This window comes from Equus przewalskii, chromosome 5 (assembly GCF_037783145.1).
Source record: "Equus przewalskii isolate Varuska chromosome 5, EquPr2, whole genome shotgun sequence".
NCBI lineage: Eukaryota > Metazoa > Chordata > Mammalia > Perissodactyla > Equidae > Equus > Equus przewalskii.
The window spans coordinates 84,637,080-84,652,288 of record NC_091835.1 but is presented as its reverse complement, the minus strand read 5'-3'; the positions used below and the strand labels follow the sequence as shown (position 1 = coordinate 84,652,288).

Below are 15,209 nucleotides of genomic sequence, written 5' to 3'. Positions count from 1 at the left end.
ATAATGGCAGAAGGACGTTTTTCCTGTCTATGTGAAGAACTCAAAATAATACTTCCTATTGATATTTCATATTGTTCTTTATATAAAACAGCTGAGTGGAGATAATCCTTTATTCATCCATTCACAAACATTTATTTAGTGTCTGCAGTGGACTGGGCACTATGATTGGACCTGGGGGATATAGACTGGGGAAAAAAGGACCTTCACTCATAAAAAAAAATCATGTGAACTTACCTATTCAGGCATACTGAAGTGATCGTAGTATGGAATACATAAATATTTTCAATCAAAATTTGGACATTATTTTCTTCAAATACTTTTACTTAAAACCTGTTTTGAGGTAAAACTGTTATATCTTGCAAATTGATATTAGTGGTTGGTTGGCAATGTTTTATTCTTTTTTCCCCCTTGATGTTGACCAGCTCTTTTATTTATTTATTTTTTTAAATTGTAACATAAACATTACATAAAATTTACCATTTCAGCCATTTTTAAATGTTAGTTCAGTGGCATAAAGTATATTTACATTGTTGTGCAAGGCAATGTTTTAGTTTAAAACATATATATTATATATATATACATACATATGCATCAAAATGAACTCAAAATGATTTTTTATTTAATCTGGCTTCCTGCTCAAGAGGTATCAGATCTTGGTAATCAGAATGAAATTCTGACAGACATTTTACGTATATATAGCAGTGATACTGCAAAGTCATTAAACATCAGTGATTTGAAAGTGAAACAGAGCTTTGAATGTATTCTATGGGGAATCCAAGATAGGAGTTTGGTCCAGATAGATCACGCAGCAAAGAAGATAGAAAACAATGTTACATTTCAAGAAGAGGAAGTTCATGAGTCAAGGGAGGAAACAAACATTTGAGTGTGGAGCATAAACTGCCTGTGCCCTGGAAGGTTCGGCTGTGTGATGTGGACTTCACGGACAGGAGCAAAGCTAAGGAAGGGCTCGACGGGACGCTGCTGCGATTCTAGGAAAGGATGTGGTCGTGGTGATCACGGCGGGAAGCCATGGACTGAGTACACTGTGTCTTTTCAGATAGGACTTTTTCTGTGAGGGCATCGGAGGGTTGGTGGTGGTGGTATCTGGTTTGAAGAAAAATGCTTTTCTTGTGGTCCAATGGGGTCAAAGTTTAAATGTGGAGCCTGGGTGACGCTTGTTTGTCTGTCTTCCCAGCAAAGCAGTGGAGTGGCGTGGAGTGGGTAGGCTCTTGGTTAGTTCACATTTGATGAGTTAATACGCCTCTCTACCTATCAGTTCCCTCTTCTGTAAAATTGAGATGATAAGAGTATTGTCCTCAAAAGTTTGTACTGGCAACTAAATAACATTTATGTAGCAATTAGAGAGGTAGTACAGAACACAAAGACTCCTTGGGTTGAATCTTGGCTCCCCACTTGCTCAACGGAGCCTTGGGCAAATTACCTCTCTATGCTCCTGTTTAACAGAAATAATGGTACCTACCTCATAGGTTTATTGTGAGGATTAAATGAGTTAACTTATGTAAATCACTTAGAACAGTGTTTGATATATAATAATCACTCAATAAACATTGGCTAATAATATAAGGCACCACGTATAGTAAATATTCAATGTAAGAGTCTGCTCTTGTTCAGCTCCAAAGGCAAGGACCATATCTGTTTTATTCACCTCCACCTTTTGTCACTTAGTAGGTGCTCACGTTTTTCTTGAATGAGTGGGTCATTTCCAGTCAATACAATTGCATTCAATTCCTCAAAAATTATCCTAGTGAGAGTATCTGCATTTGTATGATCAGATTGATTTAGTTTCATTTATATTATACCTATCATACATAGATACTTCACAGTACTCTCTACCACTTTCAAAGATTTCTTTTTCATTTTAATCTTGTGGAGCTTAAAAACAGGAAGAACCCTCGAATAACTTAGGTGTTATTGCTTCTCCTCTTAATTCTTTCAAATTGTGTTCAATGTGAAGAGGAAAATAGAATGGTGAAATGTGAAACTTTGCAATTTCAAGTTACTCTTTTATTGCTTAGTTGTGATTTAAACATTGATGTCTGGAAATTTTTAACATGAAATCACAAATGTACTATTGCTTCTTAGAATTCTAACAGTACGACTTAGCTCAATAGAGGTTTCATTGTGGCTTGTGCTTCTAGTGTCTTAAGCATAGGATAGTCAGTGACATTTTCAAGGTAGTGGTGAATTTGCTGACAAAATGTTTGCCAGACAAATAAATCAATCCCAGTGACTCTTCTTTGCAGACATCTCAGGCGTCGTCAATAGTGGATATGATCTTGGGGGCAAGTGAAAAACTGAAATCGTTATCCCTGTTGATATAGGACATTTTCCAGCTAAACCACAGAACTATTATTGCAGCTTATGCATTTTACTTTGCAGCTTTCACATACTTCTCTGCTTGGCACAGAAATCCTGTAAATCAAACACACATTCGCGTTTCGGAGGAATGATTTATTAGGGCCCTTGAGAATGCATTGCTTTGTTCTGTTTTCTCTAAATAGCACGATTTATACTCTGTTTAGATTTTACTATGAAAAGAAGGTAGCTAGCATAAACCTTACTCCATAAATTTGGATAAGAAAAGTCACATAAATATTTTTTTCTTATTTGGTCTTAGTTTTGACTGAGCCCTCATCCTGCCTGGTTTAAAAGGTGGGTTGAAGGCAGGAAATTCAACCTCGCACATCACACGGATTCTCTCCTCTTCTCTTGGGTTTGCACAAGAATCCAAAGGGCCACTTCTGTGGTGCTAAGAACACAGATAAAAGCATTTAGCCTTCAGCCCACTTTACCTAGTGCAGGTCACTGTCCAGACTTTCGTGTTTGGCTGAGGCTGGGAGGCACATGCTGCGTGCTGCGCGCATAACAGGGCAGGGGGGAAAGAATACAGGGAAAACACACTCACATCATAATCAGACTCAATGACAACCTTTTGAGAAACAATGTAGTAGATAATTAAAAATTTGAATGGATGATTAGTTACCATATATGTACAGTTATCTTTGTCTATAAGTATCTTCTAATTAGAGGATCTATGAAAATGCTTCTTTAAGAGGATGCATCATGCATCCATGATGCTATGAATCTGTTCCTTAACAACAAAATTGTCAGTGTCGTTTTAATGATTGAAAAATGTAGCATATTTAGTTCATAAATCAAGAGCAGGAATTGACTTTTGAAATACTTTGAGTATATTTTGAGCTACAAACATATTGACGTATAAGAACAAACTATGCAGGTTCTATCAATAGACGTGCATTTAAAAGTATAAAATGATAGAATGTAAGTATTGGCAGTGCACTATAACACCAAGAAAAAGCCGTGTCTGTCTTGAACATCACCCTTGAAACTTTTTTGGAAGCTTGAGTCGGCTACAAAAGGACATGAGGTTAATCTGTGCTTCAAAATCCATCCTGGCTTCCTATTTGCAATTTTTGAATGATTGAGTTTGATCTTGAGGAAACGGCCTGCCATCCTAGGGGAGCCCTTCTGCTTCCTTTGCCCTTCACAAGATCAACTGAAGTTCTTTAGCTGTGTAAAAAGGTTGAATTTCCGGTAATAAAGCTAAACTCTTTTGGCTTTTTTGAATGATGATTTTTTTTTTCTGATTTAAGCATGACGTTATGCTGATGACTTAATTACTTAAAAACTTTAAATTTACTTTTACTTAAAGATAGCATAATTGGGGGCCCGGCCCGGTGGTGCAGTGGTTAAGTTCGTGCACTCCACTTCGAGGGCCCGGGGTGCACCAGTTCAGATACCAGGCATGGACCTGCATACTGCTCATCAAGCTGTGCTGTGGCGGTATCCCATATACAAATTAGAGGAAGATTGGCACAGATGTGAGCTCAGGGCAAATCTTTCTCACCAAAAAAAAAAAAAAAGCATAACAATGTTAGAGAAAAAGAGATAACAATTCAAAAGTCATCTGTATTACTACTGCTAGCAAGGTAATTTTTATATCGCACATTATCCTCCATGTTTCCATTCATATTTTACATATAATAATGACATTCATATAGCTTTTAAAATGTATCTTCCAGAAACCGTTGTTAACTTGCTACTGACAGTGAGGCCTCTATACCTTTGCGCTTCTGTTCCCCTCCACCCTGTGCTACTCAGATTCCTCCACCTTCCTCACCCCACCCCTCCTCTGTAACCTTATTAACAACCTGGTGTGTATCCTTCAGTACCTTCCAGGCTCACGTAATACACACACAAGTGCAACACACTCCCTCTCTGTATTTTGCTCTGTTCACTTTCCATATCTCATAGAAATCCCTCTAAGTCAACCATTAAACATCAAACGCATTTTTAAAATGGCTGCATAATGTTCTTTATTATGCATGAATCATAATTCATTCAGTCATTCTGTGTTGACGGTCATTTACCCTATTTGTTTTTTCTTCTGCAGCGTGGAAGTAAATTGTCTTGTGTCTACATCCTTTCATTTCTTTGATGTAGGTATCAGGAGTAGGATAGCTGGATCGAATATGCCTATTTTGAACTTTGATCTTAGCAGATAGCAAATTAAAATTGTGGTTTACCCAAAGGCTGTACAACGCCTATTTCCATCAGCAATATAGGACTCCTTTCTTGCCCTTTTGGGATTGTAGTGTTGTCTCTGCAATTTTTGCTTGTGTGTTGGCTTCTGGGTACTTAGTTTTGCATCTCCCTGGCTACTAGTTCGTTTGAGCATCTTTTTATATTTATGGGCCACTTAGATTTGCTCTTCTCTGAACCACCTAGTAACATCTTTCATCCATTTTTCTTTTGGATTTTTTCTCAATTTCTAAGAACCCTTTCTATTTTTAGATATTAACCCTATATATTTTGTCATATTTTCCCAAATCTACTGACTTTGTAATATATTTGCCGAGCATTTTAAATTTATATAAGTTCTTTAATTTTATTTTAATTTAAATATATAAAATATTTTAATTTAAAGATAGCTTCTGAGTTTCTTGAATCGGCTAAGAAGGCCTTCCCTCTCTTACAACTGCACTTCCAATCTCTTAGATTTCCTTCTAAGATTTTTGTTTTATTTTATAGCTTGAAAAAATTAAATCTGTCTGGAATTTGCTGTTTTTGTGATGTAGGGATTGAAATTTATTTTCGTCAAAATTGTGCCAGCATCATTTGCTAAGTAACATTCTTGCTTATTGAAATATATTTTTGTCGTATATTAACTTGTTGTATACTGGAATCTACTTCTGGACCCAATTCTACTGTACTGATTAATGTCGTTTCTTCTTTCACTTGAACTTTAAAATCATTTACTTCAATTTCAATTTCAAAACCTCAGCCAGTTGAAATTCAAATTGGAATCAAATTACATTTAAATGTTAATTTGAGGAAATTGGCATTTTATGATGCTAAGTGTTCCCACTCAAGAATATAGTATTTGTTCAGATTTTGATTTATGTCCTTTAATAAGACTTTCTAATAGCTCTTACTTGTTAGCTTTATTCCTTGAGATGTTTAGTTTTTTTCTGTCATAAATGTTTACCCCCATATCAACTTCCAAGTGCTTATTGTGAATGTAGAAAAAAGCTATTGACTTTTGGCACATTTATCTTGTATCCAGCCACCGCCCCAAGTTCCGGAATAACAGATTGTTTGAGCTATTCACTTATAATATCACCAAAAATAATTAATTTCCAGTACTCATAATGAATATTTCATTCTGTTGATTTAATGATCTTAGCACTCTCAGGGGACACTAATAGCCCCCACTTCGTAGCATTGTTTTGAGGACTAAAGAAACACATCTAAAGTGCTCAGAGCAGTGGCTGGCACATAGTAGGGGTCCAAGAAAATGATAACTAAAATTATTATTACTTCTAAACTATCAGAGGTTGTAAGTTCTTCAGTCTGGAAATGTCTCTTTCATGGAAACATCATGCCAAAGACCAAGAATTCAGCTACCATTTGCTGGCTTTTCTTATTATTCCATCATTCCCCCATTCTAATTGGTTTTGGGGGCCTGGGTGACAGCTTTCTTAAACTTTTGCTTAAGAAAGGACGGCAGGAAAGAAGAGCGGAGGAAAGGTTTATGTATAAGGATGATTCCATAGATTACATAATAATGACAGATTAATGATTCTGTAATAATAGTTATTACTATTCCACAGATCATTTTCCTTTGGAAAGGAGAAGCTATAGTCAAACTAGGTTTAAGGCTAGATATTGAATATATTTTGGTTTAGCTCATGTGGTGTTTCAGTTTATCTTGGGCAGGTCAAGGAGACTTGTCACAAAATCTTTTGCTTCCTAGGATTTGTTACATTTCTTCTTCAAAGGGAGATAAAGCAGTTGAGCCAATTATGACTCATTCTACTGCTCCTCTCAGTGAGTTTTATGAGTAACTTGAGCTAAGAAAAAAGTCCTTCCTTATGATGTAATAGCCTTGGGGAGATGAACTCTTGGGGAGAGGCAGCTCTCTTCTGACAGTGGTGGGGGACGTGGCACTGCGAACTGTCTTCACTTTCCAGGGCTGACATGGTTTGGCATTTTACATCTATCCTGTTTGGATGACATCCTGAGACCTGTCCTCTTTACCCTCCCTGAACAAGAGCCTTGGCAGGGGGCCTAGGGCAGCTACCATTAATTCTGTATCCGGCATTATCCACAGCCTGCCAAGGGGAGAATGCCCTGAACATAATATCCTGTGCCGGTTAGGAGTGGAAGGATGAGGGCAGGGGAGTGGGCACCACGTCCTTCTTTGTTGCCATCCTCTATGACAGCACTTGTTAGTATCATTGAGTGGATTCCAACTACCAGTGACCCTGTGGACAGCAGAGTGGAAGCTGCCCAACTTTTCGGGCCGTCCTCTCCCCTTCCGGCGCTGTATCAGAGTCCTCCGCTGACATTGGCAGGGTTTTCAAGACCAGTTTTCTCGAAGCGGGTGGCCAGGTCCCTCTTCCTAGTCTCAGTCTGGAAGCTCCCTGAAACCTGTCCACCACGGGTGACCCTGCTGTTGTTATTTGAAATCCTGGTGGCAGAGCTTTCAGCATCACAGCCACCACAGTGTGACAACTGACAGATGAGTGGTGTGGTTCCCTGACTGGGACACAAACGTGGGCTGTGGCAGGGAGAGCGTCGGATCTTTTCTTCTTTTTTTGAGGAAGATTAGCCCTGAGCTAACTGCTGTCAATCCTCCTCTTTTTCTGAGGAAGACTGGCCCTGAGCTAACATCCATGCCCATCTTCCTCTACTTTATATGTGGGATGCCTACCACAGCATGGCTTGCCAAGCTGTGCCATGTCCCCACCCGGGATTCGAACCGGCGAACCCTGGGCTGCCGAAGCGGAGCGTGTGTAGTTAACCACTGTGCCACCAGGCCTGACCCAGAGCGTCGGATCTTAACCACCAGACCGCCAGGGCCGGTATGATACCATCGGTGGAATGAAATTAGTGGCACGGCTGTGGCTAATAACATTCTGTTTGTTTCTGAAAAATTAAGAGCTAGCTGTTGAGTGTTTGCTGGTCATTACCAGCTGGTTCAGCTTCTGCAAGCAGCCCAAGATGTAGCTCAGGAATCGTCTTTTTGTGTAACAAAACAGACCCTGGAAGTCTCCAGTTAAAATCTTCTGTGATCCAAGTCATGCTTTATTGAAGTCAGAAAATTCAAAGGAATGAATGAGTGAAGTGAGAACTTTTTCCAGAATAGTTCTAGTGGCGAATGACTGAGTCAGCTTCTGGGAACTTTAGTTTGTATTTTTAACATGTAAACCATACGGATGGTTACCATCTCCTTATACTATTATTTCAAATAATTAACAGATAAGGCCTCTCTGGAGAAGGTCCAAATTCATTTTGAGAAGTGCTCACACAGACAGAAACCTCACCCCCAATGCAGGATGTACTAACAGATACAAAACCCAAAAACCCATTGGGTTGAATTAATCCCTAATTTACTTGAATATTCAATGTACTTCATTCCAACCAAATGAATTTTTATCTACTCTCATTTCTAAAAACAAACAAAACAGTAAATAAAACATTCAATTCCCTGTAGAAGTTGAGTCACATCTTCGAAATCACAACACTCTGGTTTCAGAAGCCCCCTTTTTCTTCTAATATGAATCATATACGTAAGTCTGGTTAAAGGTGGGGGATGAGGTGGAGGGAAAACCCTCTTGCCAGGTCTGAAACTGAAAAGCAAAGTAAGAAAATAACGTTTAATATTTATATCACTCCTAAATCTAAGTCAGCGGAATAGGAAGTTCCTGTCATCACTGAAAAAAATAAAATCTGTAGGGGAGACAGGACGTACGCTAATGCTAACACGAGTGGAAGGCAGTCAGTGCGATAACTGTTAACGGCACCCCTTGGACACTATACTATACTGGCTCTGGAATTGTGGAACAAGCCCAGACCGGACCTCTCACTGACTCCTCCAAGTCTCCTCTGATTCTAGGCTTCCCACAGAAGACCCTCTGCAGAGTAGCCAGATTCTGGGGCTTTCTTAGGTGGGACCTCTCTAGGGAGTACCCTAGGTCTGCAGACTCAATTCAGCATGTTTTGGGTGAGCCTAGCATAGACCCGTGCTGGTTTTTGTTACCTCAGCACCAGTAAAACACTGTGTGGCAGGCTGATAATGGCTCCCTAAGAGACATCATCCTCATCCTAATCCCCAAATCTGATACTGTTACCTTTATTTGAGAAAAGGATCTTTGCAGATGTGACTAAGAATCTTGAGATGATCCTGGATTACCCAATGGGCCCTAAATGCCACCAGAAATGTCCTTAAAAGAGGGAGATGAGACACACACAGTGGAGATATGAAGATGGAAGCAGTTTGGGTGATTGTTGCCTAACATCAAGGAATGCCAGCAGCAAGGAATGGATCCTCTTAGAGCCGATGGGGCAGCAAGGTCTTGTCTACACTTGATTTTGGACTTTTGGCTCCAGAACCATAACAAAAAGTTTGTTGTTTTAAGCCACCAAATTGGTAGTAATTTGTTATAGTAGCCCCAGGAACTAATACATACTGTTTAACTAGGACACTAATATCTTCTTAGAAAATAACAGAAATAGATCGACAATATTTGAGAACCCAGTTAAGAATTTATCTCCTTAACACATTTTTGTGGGTAAAACACCAAAGTGTCACTTAAGAAAAACAAGAGGAACAAAAATGTTTTTATTATTGGAAAGGTATGTGGAGAATATTTCAATGACATTATCTGGAAGAGGCCTTGCGGCCATAGTGCAGCTGAAGTGGAAAAGAAGTCTGTCAACACTGGCTCTGAAACAGACTTCAGAGTCACTGCACCAACATCCACAGACCTGGTGCTGATTAGAGAATGGTCTTTCCAGAACTATCCTATCATCTCCTTACATTAGTGGCCAATTCCCCAGCATGAAGTAGAGAGACAGACAGGTACAAATTACAAAGCGTCCAGAGATTACTGCTGGCCTACAGCACGAGTGGAGGGGAGCGTCTTACTCCGCGCCATCGAGGATGCTGTCTGCACCCTTGGGCCGTAGGCGGCTATCGGCTGCCTTCTCCGCCTGCCTCTGTACGAGCAGTCTGTACTCTGCCCTCTTCTCTCCACCCCCAGCACACTGAGGCCGGGCTGCCCTCTTCTTTCGCCACGCTCAATCCTTATAAAAATCATCTCATTCACACTCATGCTTCAGTTGCCTCCTGGATGTCCACGACCCCAAAGTCCAAATGTTAAATCTTACCAGTTTTTTTGCTTATGCACTAAAACCCACAATTCCTTGCCAGCTTCTCTATTTTATCATCATTGGTGCTCCATCTCCCTGGTTCTGCTAATATCATCAGATATTTGACTCTTTCCTTCAGCCCCCACATTTAAGCCATTAACCAATTCTCCAGTTGCTCCTTTTTAAAGTTTCTTGGGCTACCCTTGTCACGGCAGCTCCAACCCTAACCACTTCATGCTTACAGACCCAAGCCGCCTCCCAGCCGGCTGGGCTCACTTGGGACCCAGCATTGTTCCTCCCCGGCTGTCTTCAACATAGCTGTCACCGTGGGTGGCTGTAGTGCTTTGCTCCCATTAGAGCAGTAGAGCGGCCCCCTGGTTAACTCCTCACTCCTGTACCCACTCATTGTACTCCATTTCCACCATGGAAAATTATTAATTTCTCTGCCAGCCATGTAGTTGTCCATCACTGGCTGATTTGCTCAGAGAATCTAATTAACACTGACCTGAGTAAAACTAAGTTAGAAATATAAATTAAGCAGTCCATACATTTTAAAACAAAATTTTTACATAGTCACTTGCATTAGTAGGGATGACGGAGCAGGATCATCTGCGGTTAGACGTGAGTTAGGTTTTCGCTCATTTGGTATTTCTGACTGGTCTTCCCCACACTGATATATTAAGCACTTTGCCAGGAGGAATTGGGTTTATTTTATCATTTACTCTTTGCTGCTCCCCTTGCCCAAAGCACAGCACACTGCACATTCCTAAGTTTGACAGTAACTGAGTTTCCTGTTCTGAACCCAGTGCTCACAGGGGACATGAACTACCACACCACACACAGGAATCCGAATGGGTAGTAACAGCAGATCACAAAACTTAAAGGGTTTGATCTCTGCCTATTTAAAAACTGCTGTAACCTTCTGACTTAAGCGAACATTATTATTCACATAAAAATCCTGTAAGATCTATTTGAGTTTAGTTTCCAGAAAAAACCCTGCATTTTGACCCAAATGCTGAATCTGGATAATGATCTCATTTATGTCATTGTATAAGGAAAATCAATTTAAACTAGGTTCATAACATAACAAAGTAGTAAAAATTCCCTGCACACCCTTTCAGACAAATCAGAGAAATTACTGACGGCCTATAAAGGATAAAAATCTTTATACATATTAGAAATACCCTGTTCTCCTAAAGTCATTAAATTGTCCCAATGGAAAGCTCTGAGAAAGTTTAACAGATCGTTACCCACTGAGCTTTGTTCAGTTGCTGTCGTTTTCTCCCAAGAGAATGGAAGCTCCATGTGGGCAGAACAGCTCTGCTGCATCCCCAGCATGGCGGGCAGGGCCTGGGACGTGGCAGACACACACAACTAAACAGATCTGTTGATTCGTAGATACAAAAACTCAGCTAGATAGCTCTAATTTTGGAGAGTCTTTAATTCTTAAGGTCAGTATTCTATAGGCCACAAACAAGGATATTTTAAGGGAGGAAGCTCAAAATATATGCAACATCTGGAATAGTTTTTAAAAAATCTGCAGCATTTAGAAAACAGACCTATTTAGCAGTATTTTATTTCTACCTTTCAAAGAAAAACTAATGCCAAGCCTACAAACTCAGTTGCTCCATTAACAGGTTTAGTAGCCAACTGTTGACAAGTGTCATCAATATCCCAACAAAGACTCATACATTTTTCTCTCCATAGTCAGTTAAGGGGACAGAGTTTAGATCTGCTCTCAATCTATTATACTTCTCTCACGCATTCATAAAACACCAGATGTACTGATGCACTGTAACAAATTACAGAACAGGTTTTAAAAAAAAATCTGGGTCCTATAAATCACAATTTGTTAAGGCTCACTGATAGTTTAGGAGAGATGAGCCTGCAAACACTAAGATGAAGTCGCAGGAGTATTAATTACAAATATGTAATTCTTTTCTGCATTTCCAGGATTTAAGAGGAGATGGAATAACAGATGGGGTTAAACTCAGGGCAGACAGAGACGGAAGTAAATGAAGAGGGAAACGGTGCGGGGTGAGCTCTGACTCTAAGGTTGCCTTCCCCACCCAACAGACAAGATGACTGAACAGAGAAGCAAAACTCACCTTCATAAATGGAGGTTTTAAATTTTCTGCTCATAACAGCCACATGTGGGAACAACCATACACTCAAGAAAAAAGAAGGCCGAATCCACGCAAAAGTCAAAATGGGGCTTTTACAACTTTTTAGAAAAGTTAAATAAAATCTCTCTCTGGTTTTCTCCTAAAATTCAAGTTTCTCTCAGTATCCTTGGGGACATGAGGAGGAACTCATGACTTTTCTGACTGAATTACTGTAGTATTTTCCATTTAAGCGCCAGAGAGTCTATCTGCACAGGACCTGCAATTCCTAAGCTGCAGCAACTATGTCATATGGGAGACAATGGTGCTTTTTGCCAAACCACAGCCCTATTTCTATTAGCAAGATACAAGATAAAAAACAAAAAAACACCGACCTAGAGGAGGGCACTGGCATTGACTTCAGTCTACTCCTCTGGAGTAGGTGCTCTTATCACTCCCATTTCACACCTAACCAGGTCACAGGCCAGGGAAGGGCAGGGCTGAGATCAGAGGCCCAGGAAGCCTGGTTCCAGGGCCCACCTCCTCATTCACACACTCAACTGTCCGTTTTGTATGCCCAGCACTCGTCTGTGACTCGTACTGTTTCCCACCAGATCACTGGTTCTCAATGGGGCAATTCTGCCCTCAACACCCTCTCCCCAAATCTAACTAGAGGACACCTGGCAAAGTCTGCAGACAATTTTGGCTGTCACAGCTTGGGGGTGGGGGTGGTATTACTGGCATCTAGTTGGTAGAGACCAGGGATGCTGCTAAAAATCCTATAATGCACAGGATACCCCCCCACAACTCACTGTCCAGCACAAAACATCCATAGTGCTGAGGCTGAGACACACCGCAGCAGAGCATAAATTCTAGGGGGTCAGGGTCCAAGTTGATCTCGGGTGCTGCTCTATCCTCAGGCCTAGAACAAAGCTTGCCAGAGAAGTACTTAAATCTATCTGTTGAATATTTATCTGTTTTTAAGAGCTGAAAACTCAGCCTGGCATGTAGCTGGTGGGCAACAAACACTTATTAAAGGTAACTCATTGAATGGTGGTGCCCTCAAAGAGGGTGGACAGGATGTAACAGGACATCATAAAGTGAAGTGATTTTAGCACTCAGCAATCCCACTTTTTTAGGGTTTTTCTCCCAATGATGATAAATAAAACCAGTTCTGCTAAAACAAGTCCTTTCATTAAGTGGGACTTCTGAGAGAACATTTCTTTTTCTTTGGATCCATGGGACCTTTAAGTATACGGAACTCTGAGTTAAATACGTAAGGAAGAAGACTTCTTTCTTCTTAAAATTAAAGCCTTCAAATGCCCCTTCAAACAGCCCATATGTAGGGGATTAACCCCTAAACTAGATGGTGTAACTGGTCAACCGCTGAGAGGCTCCAGTGGCTGGCAAATACTTTGAGAAAGTTGAGTTAAGATTTGCTTACAAACTTCAAAAAAGAACAAGATTATAGCACACAAAAGACAAAGACAGACCTATCATCTAAAAACAAAGTAGGACCCGAGTCCACTTCTCTCAGAGAGTTTATAGCGATAATAGCTTGAGTAAAACTGCATCCTATATTTTTAAAAAATCCCTAAGTGTAACATCTGTCAGTCTTTTCAATTCTTCTGACACCTCCTACACCTGAACATTGCCCAGAGGCATACATTCCTAAAGTAATATTGCCTGATTCACAAATTCTTTCCCAAGGAAAAATTCAGAAAGTGGTTATGTGGATATTCAAACAATACTAGGAAAAAAATCTGCCATCTTTCACTCATCATTTCTGTAATTAATGAATGAGTCCAGCTTGCCAAAATGTTAAATTATGAAACCAAACTATGTAAAACGCACCCATTCTATTTAAAAAGAAGTTAAACCCATATTTATTTACTAGCACTGTTAAACATTACACAAAACACATTCAAGTGGCAAGTAATTATAATGCAAGCCCTTGCATGGCAATCCAAATTTATTGAACTACTGATGCTAGTTATACAAAATTGCACCACTTTAATTAAGGCTTTTAGTTTACATTTGGCCACCTCAAAGGAGTTGTAACATCAGGTTGGTCAATTTAAATACTGTGGCTCCCTGTTGGATAGACACACAATCTTTACACCCAAACGTTAATGCATACAAAGCAACAAGGCATTGTTAAATAAAACAGCAATATTACTGCAACTCAGGCCTTGTGACCAATTACACATGATTAAAATTACTTCCCACATTCACATCCACAGTACTCGTCCACCATTTAACATCTCAACCAAAACGTTACACATGTGAAACAATCACTAACAGGCAAAAATACTAAACCTGTATATTTGGTATTGCAAATACACTTATGCATGAGCAAGCAAGGGATTCACAGTGAGAATCTACAGCTGCAGAAGCCTGAAAATGATTTACAAAAATTGTTAAATCATTAAAAAATTGTTTGAAAATATACACTTCTTGTTGTAGACCCCCACTGTACACACAACTATAAACACTGTTCCCTATGTAAACAAAAAAGGAAACATATAATAAGAGATTTGAAAAGTCTGGACATTTCCTTCCCAACAGATATTAAAGGCAACGTCTTTAATCTAAGACATTAGACTGAAAGGACTATCATATTTTAAAGACAAGATCACTGTCTCCACAGGATTTTTAAAAATTAAAAAAACTATATAGCTGTGTTAATCAAAGCGCTTATTTGTACAATACAATGATAATGACCTTGAATTTCTTAAAAAAAATTACAATAAGCTACAAGTATCAAAGAAGCGAAGTTATCTGGAGTAGTCTATATAGGAGCTCTTTGGACTTTCTTTTATTATGCTAAAATAGTGGTGCTTTTAAGATTTACATTATTGTACTCTCCAATACAAAGTATGGGGCGTGTAAAGTATACAGTACACCATTTTCATACATGTACAACATTGGTGGATGAAAATGTCTCTTAGCAGTAATACTGGATCGTAGCCTCTGGTTTTACCAGCTGCATACTCTAGGACTATTATATAAGTAAAAATCTCTCTTGTGATACTGGGAAGTGATTAGAATGTGCAAACTGATGTAGTAGCTTTCATCCGCCTCTTAAAGGGTACCACCACAGAAAGTCCATTTAAGATGTTGGTAGGTTTAACAAAGTTGGAATGCTGGCACTGTTGAATTGGGCAACAGTTCTTCAGACCTGTCAAAAAGAAATAAATTACATTAATTGAAAACGTGGGCCAAAAATTAGCACACTAAAGATCTAAAGGAACAATGAAGTGTTAGAAATGAATGTAATATAGGCTCTTGTCCTCGTCATTACATTAATGACACCGTCCCACAACTCACAGCAAAGCAAGGCACGGGTAGATATTTTCATCTCTGTGGAATGACTTCATCTATTCTGCTACTCTCTGGGAAGTCGAT

General features: G+C 39.5%; 1 protein-coding gene across 7 annotated transcripts in view; it reads right to left on the bottom strand.

Moving 5' to 3' along the window:
• Positions 1-13,740: 13,740 nt before the first annotated feature.
• The window catches only part of RAP1B (RAP1B, member of RAS oncogene family), a 40,730-nt gene continuing 39,261 nt past the window's right edge, over positions 13,741-15,209 (bottom strand). For all 7 annotated transcript variants that reach the window (XM_070622027.1, XM_070622021.1, XM_070622022.1 and 4 more), the window contains one exon: positions 13,741-14,982. The gene's annotated coding sequence lies outside the window, so the exon portion shown is untranslated. The remainder of the gene's footprint in view (positions 14,983-15,209) is intronic.